The sequence below is a fragment of the Barbus barbus genome (genome assembly GCF_936440315.1).
Source record: "Barbus barbus genome assembly, chromosome: 7".
Taxonomy (NCBI): Eukaryota; Metazoa; Chordata; class Actinopteri; order Cypriniformes; family Cyprinidae; genus Barbus; species Barbus barbus.
Genome location: NC_136735.1, coordinates 8,831,722 through 8,837,721, shown reverse-complemented (window position 1 = coordinate 8,837,721; position 6,000 = coordinate 8,831,722).

Here is a 6,000-nt window from a genome sequence, read left to right as displayed (position 1 = left end):
ATCACTATTTGACAGGCAACAGCACTTGCAATTTTGTAAAAACACTTCAGAACTGAAATGCTCTCTTGCTTGCAATATCTAAATACACTATCAATTGTAAAACTATTCAATTAATAGTTGTAATAATTAATACTAATAAAGTAGAAGTGGATAAAGCTATCTATCTATCTGATTTCTATCTCATTTCCATGGGGCAGCTAGGGGGTATCAGGAGCCCTCCGGGGCTAACAAACAGGACAGGACAGCCCTCCGGGGCTAGACAAACAGGACAAGACAGCACACAGTATCAGGAAGCCCTCTTCCTCTCGGAAGCTGAGGCTTCTTCTGGGCATGACAAGGACTCAGGGGCCCTCACAGGGTCCCTCAGCAACCACCTCCACTTCTGCGACAAAACGGTGAAAAGGGGCACCGCTTACTGTTTAGGTCTGGTCTTCTATCATGGTGCACACAGCAGGGACTAACTAGGAACACGTAGACGAGGGTGTAAACTCAAAATAAGTATTTAATGAATCCAAACAAGGCAGGGCTGACACAGACAGTAACACCGTGAAGTAACGAGTAGACCAGACGACATGAAACTGGACAGGCAGGAACTTAAATAGACAGGCTAATTACACAAACACAGCTGGACAAGAATTAACTAATAATCAAACTAAACAAGGACAGGAAACAAACCAAATATGGACACAAGAGGTGGGAACACATGACACATGACAGAGGACTGACATCATCTATCTATCTGCAGAAGTAGTATAATGATAGGACTACAAGCTTCATTTCTCTAATGTAGTTAGGCAGCTGTGAGATATTAGAGAATGTAGACAAGTTTTGTAAAAGTGACAGTGTTAATTCTGAGTAAACAGAAAAGAGTGAAGGTTGTGTTGAGTGTTTCAAGAACGAATCAAGGTAAGTTTATGGATTTGAGTAGTGGTTAAAAATCTGAGCTGGCAAACTCTAGAAAGGGTGATCTATGAACTAAAGAGCTCCTTAAATCCCACATCACCATTGTGCCCTTGAGCAAAGTGCTTAATTCTAGGTTTGCCCAAAGGGGGCCGTCTCCTGTAGTAAGTGTACTTACTGTAAGCCGCTTTGGATGAAAAGTATTTGCCAAGTAATGTCTGTCATTTTGAACGTTTTCACCACACGTGCCCTTGGAGAGATAAAACTAAATGAGTGGCTCTCAACTGTTCAAGTATGTTTGATGCAATCTAAAGATCTAGTGCCATCTATAGTCACAACAATTTGTTAAGATAACTGATATCTGTGAGTGCAAAAGCTTTATGTGTGACATATTTTAATTCATATCAATATTCCTCTAGTCAATATAAATCATCAGTCCCTTCACTGGCCATTTTGGAGGTCTGTGGATAAAACCAACAAGAGTACCAAATGAAATATGTATTCAGAATTAGATCTTAAAAAGCATCTCTTATCTAAATTACACACACAGTTGGTAGATAGATACTGTGTATTATTTATGAATGAATTTGCATGTTTGAACAAATCGATTATGTAAATATTTTCATGACTCACATAAAGAATGTGCTGCATCCAAAATCGCATACTTACCTGTTGTATAGGAAAAAACGGTATATGAATAGAGTAGTACATATGTCCGAATTCACATTATTCATATGAGAGTAGGCAAAAAGTACCCTGATGATGTACGTTTTACTTTGAATTGTGCAATTGCTTATTTAATAAATTGGTTGATCTTCAACATGTTTGCCATAAAAAATTTGTTTGGATTGATCTGTATTTTTATTTTTTTTAACAGTGCACCTAAAATGCTGTTTTATAAGATAAGTCAAAGGCAATTTTGCAACAGGTATGATTCAGTTTATGGCATTTCTTATTCTCATTGAACAGTGGCTGTGTCCGAAATCGCCCCCTATACCCTTATTCACTATTAGTCCACTAATATAGTTCAATTGAAGAAGTGAAAGAAAACAAGTGAGTGAATTCAGACACTGGGTGCGATGGATGGGCTGCCACATTTGCTAGTTTGTGCTTACTGTTTAAAAATTTCCAGGAGTAATGAAACGATTTGCTTTGAACAATTAAAAATAAATGTACACCTGTAATGGACTATTCATCTTCTGGCGAGATGTGGAAATTTATTCAGCGTGACCCTCATAGTGCATTATGGGTAGTCACAAGCCGTTGCGTGTACATTGGACACTCATGTACACTCATTGTTGCAGTGTATTATGGGATTGAATAAGTGCTCTCGATAACATCCACACACTCTCAGAGATGCCCTATTTAGGCTTATAGGGGGTGATTTCGGACACAGCGAGTAATTGACAGTTGCACAACTCTGACAGAAATTCAATAACGTCAAAGCTGTATTGTGATTGGTTAGCAAGGCACACATGATGCAGCATTATGCTTTCTCTAATGGTAGAGCCAAGGACCCTGGTATCTCTCAATAATAAGACCATATCTCACTGGACATTTTACCATCCCATGAGGCCGCGAGAGAGGATTTGTGAAACTCAAGTCAAGTCACCTTTATTTATATAGCGCTTTTAACAATACAGATTGTGTCAAAGCACTTAACAGTATCAAATTGGAGGATAGAGTGTCAGTAATATACAAAAATAAGATTAAACAATGATTCACTTATAAAAACAGTCACTTGTCGCCACCTACTGGCATAACAACAAACTCCTCAACGCTAATGCACAGACTTACTGAAAATTGCAAACATTCTGATTTCAAGTCATTCTTTTGGGCCAAACAGAATAATACCTGCACTTCCGATGGGTTGAGGACCAAGCCTTGATTAAACCTGGAATGTACAAAGTAGCTTTGAAAAGCATCTGCCAAAAAATATAAATGTAAATGTGTCACTTTTTTGTCATTTGCCCCAGTTTTGCCGCTCTCTTTAGCATGCATAATAAAATTGTGGTGTATGACCATGCAGCTTATTGCTTGTGAGCAGTTTATTGCTTGTTTATTTTATAAAATAAAATAAAATGATGATGTTGATGATTATTATTATACTTAAGCAATACATGATTTGTATACACTTATTTTTATTAAACTTATTTTATACACATTTTATGTACACACATATTTGTATATTATTATACATTTCCATCATATCATGTAGCACAGTTTGAGAACCGCTGAGCTAAACAAATATACACAAACACTGAAGGAAGGAAGTGTATAGCTTGACTATAGAATCATATATTAAGGGTGGAGGGGATATTTGTCTAAGTGCACTTGAATGTTGAATTTTTCTGAACACTTCACAGGAGTGTTGATACTAGCCAGTCCTCTGAGGCCGTCATCATGTCCTATCCAGCAGAGCACATCTGCATCTGTCTCTATAAAATGAGGAGCCGAAAGTGATGTCTCTGATCACCCGGTGTGTGCGCTGCAGTGCCCGTAAATAGAGTAGTAAATGTAATTACAGCGTAGAGGGAGCGCAGGTGCCCGTGGTTTGGTGAGCGTGTGTGTGCTCACAGGTATCACCCATATGTCTTCACACAGATGTGTACTCTGTAGACACTCTGATATGACTGTTCCACAGAGACCTGTACTCCAGCTGGGGAGAGGTGTTGGCAGGTTTGTGTTTGTGTGGATGCTTTCACTGTCCCAAGCTGGTTGATTATTAATGCTGCAAAGTAGCTGCAGTAAACTTTGTTTACTTATTTATTTCTGTATTCCTTTCCATGCCAGCTGACTTCACAGACATTATGGTTTTAATGATGGGATTGATATTTATCCCTTGTGCTGTGCTGAAAAAAAATCCTTCATTTGGGGTTTCTGGTCAAAACTGACCAGAACTGAGCTTTTAAAAAACGATTGTAAATATCTCATTATTATCACCACATCTTGGGTGTTTTTATCAACTTGATTTCTTTCAATTACCAGAATTTTTATTTTTGTAACTGATTAATCACCTCATGCTCGTGCAAGCTCAGATTTTGAGTGAAAAAAATAAAAAAATTGAACGGTTTACAAATTTTTAAATGTGAATATTTTTCTTATATAAATTATATACTTCACTTCAGAAGGCCTTTATTAACCCCTGGAGCCGTGTGGAGAATTTTTATGTTGGATTTATTTTGCTTCAAAATCTTGACCTCCATTCACTGCCAAGGATGGAAGAGCCAGGACATTTTTTAATATAATTCTGAGTGTATTCATCTGAATAGCCTGATCTCATTGTATATAGGCATTAGCACAGAATATTTTCAAGAACAAAACGTACAATTTTCTACATTCTTTTGATGCTGAAACGTACAGTTTGAGAACATATTTCAACATTTAAAACTTAAACATACGCATTTTAAGCTAGAAAAACGTGACCTATTTACTATTTTTAGACCCCTCAACTTACCCTCAAACCTAAACCTACCCATTTTATAGCGAATATAAAAAGATATTATATGTAACTGACCAAAATGTGCAAGGAAATGACGACAATATAGCATTAAAAATATATATTTTTTATAGCCAATAATCGCTATAAAGACAAAAATGACTGACAGATAAGTGCAGTGTACGTTTAAATGCTGTAAATACATCAGTATTGTACGTTTTAATGTCTGTAAAAACATAAGTATATGTACGTTTTATAGAACCGCATTTTATGTAAAATGCATACAAATTATCATGAGAACACATTGGTCTGAACGAAGAAGTCATATACACCTAAGATACCATAGGGTGTGTAAATCATGGAGTAATTTCATTTTTGGTTTGAACTATCCCTTTAACCAAGAAAAAGCATTTTAAAAACTGGATGTTTTGAACATTCAGAAACAATGTTTGTATAAAGTTATGGGAAGATTTTTAGAACATTTTTGTTAGCTTGGTACCTGCAGAAACATACTTACTGAAGTGTGTTAGCACTGCATGTATGGGATAGCATGATTGCAAACTTTTGCAAACTTCTGCAAAGATGTTGCATCAGTCCTCATTGGTCCTGAAAGACACGACTGCACATAACATCACCTGCACTTCTTGCCTTTCCCTCCTGTATCTTTTAGGTTCTCCTGTTTCCGTAGGTGTTGTGAATAAACTTCAGGGAAGCATCACGACCACTGTTGTGACATAAACAGGCATCCCAGCATGCTCAGCTAATGAGTATGCAGGCTCTCTCCTCTTCTCTCTCTCAGACGCATACAAGCTCTTTGCGATCAGTCTGTGACATGAAGCGTGGACAGTCCTGGAAGTCCTGGAAGACTGCTGGAACTCTCAACTCCACTGTCTACACCTGTGGTGGAGATTTTTAGTTTTTACACTGTTCCTTAACATCACACTTAATAACGTCTCGGAATCAACTCACCTTTCAAAAGTTTAGGTTTAGTAAATTCATCGATAATAACATTGATAATAATAAGAAATGTGTTTTGAGCATCGATTCAGCATATTAGAATGATTCTGAAAGATCATGTGACACTGAAGACTGGAGTAATGATGCTGAAAATTATATTTGTATTACAAGTTATTTTAAATTGCGATAATATTTCGCAATAGTACTACCTTTACTGTTTCTGGCAAAATGAATGCAGATACACAAATTAAGATATTTTGAAGAATGTTGGTATCGAAACAGCTGATGGTAGCCATTGACTGGAAAATTAAAATACTATGGAAGTCAATGGCTGCCGTCAACTGTTAGGTTACCAACATTCTTCAAAATATCTTCTTTTTTGTTCAGCAGAAGAAAGAAAATTATACAGGCTTGAAACAACTTGAGGATGAGTAAATTATGACAGATTTTACATTTTGGGATGAACTATCCCTTTAATTGATGAGACTTCTTAAAAAAAAAACACACATTAAATACATTAGTTTGCACCAACAATACTAAACTTAAAATTAAAAATTCTGTCATCTTTTATTCACCCTCTTCTCTTTCCAAACCCGTACAACTTTTTTATTTCTTTCTGCAGAACGCAAAAAACTAAACTATTATTTAGCATTCAGTGAAAATCAATAGGGTTCCAAACACACACTCAAAACAATAAAAATGAA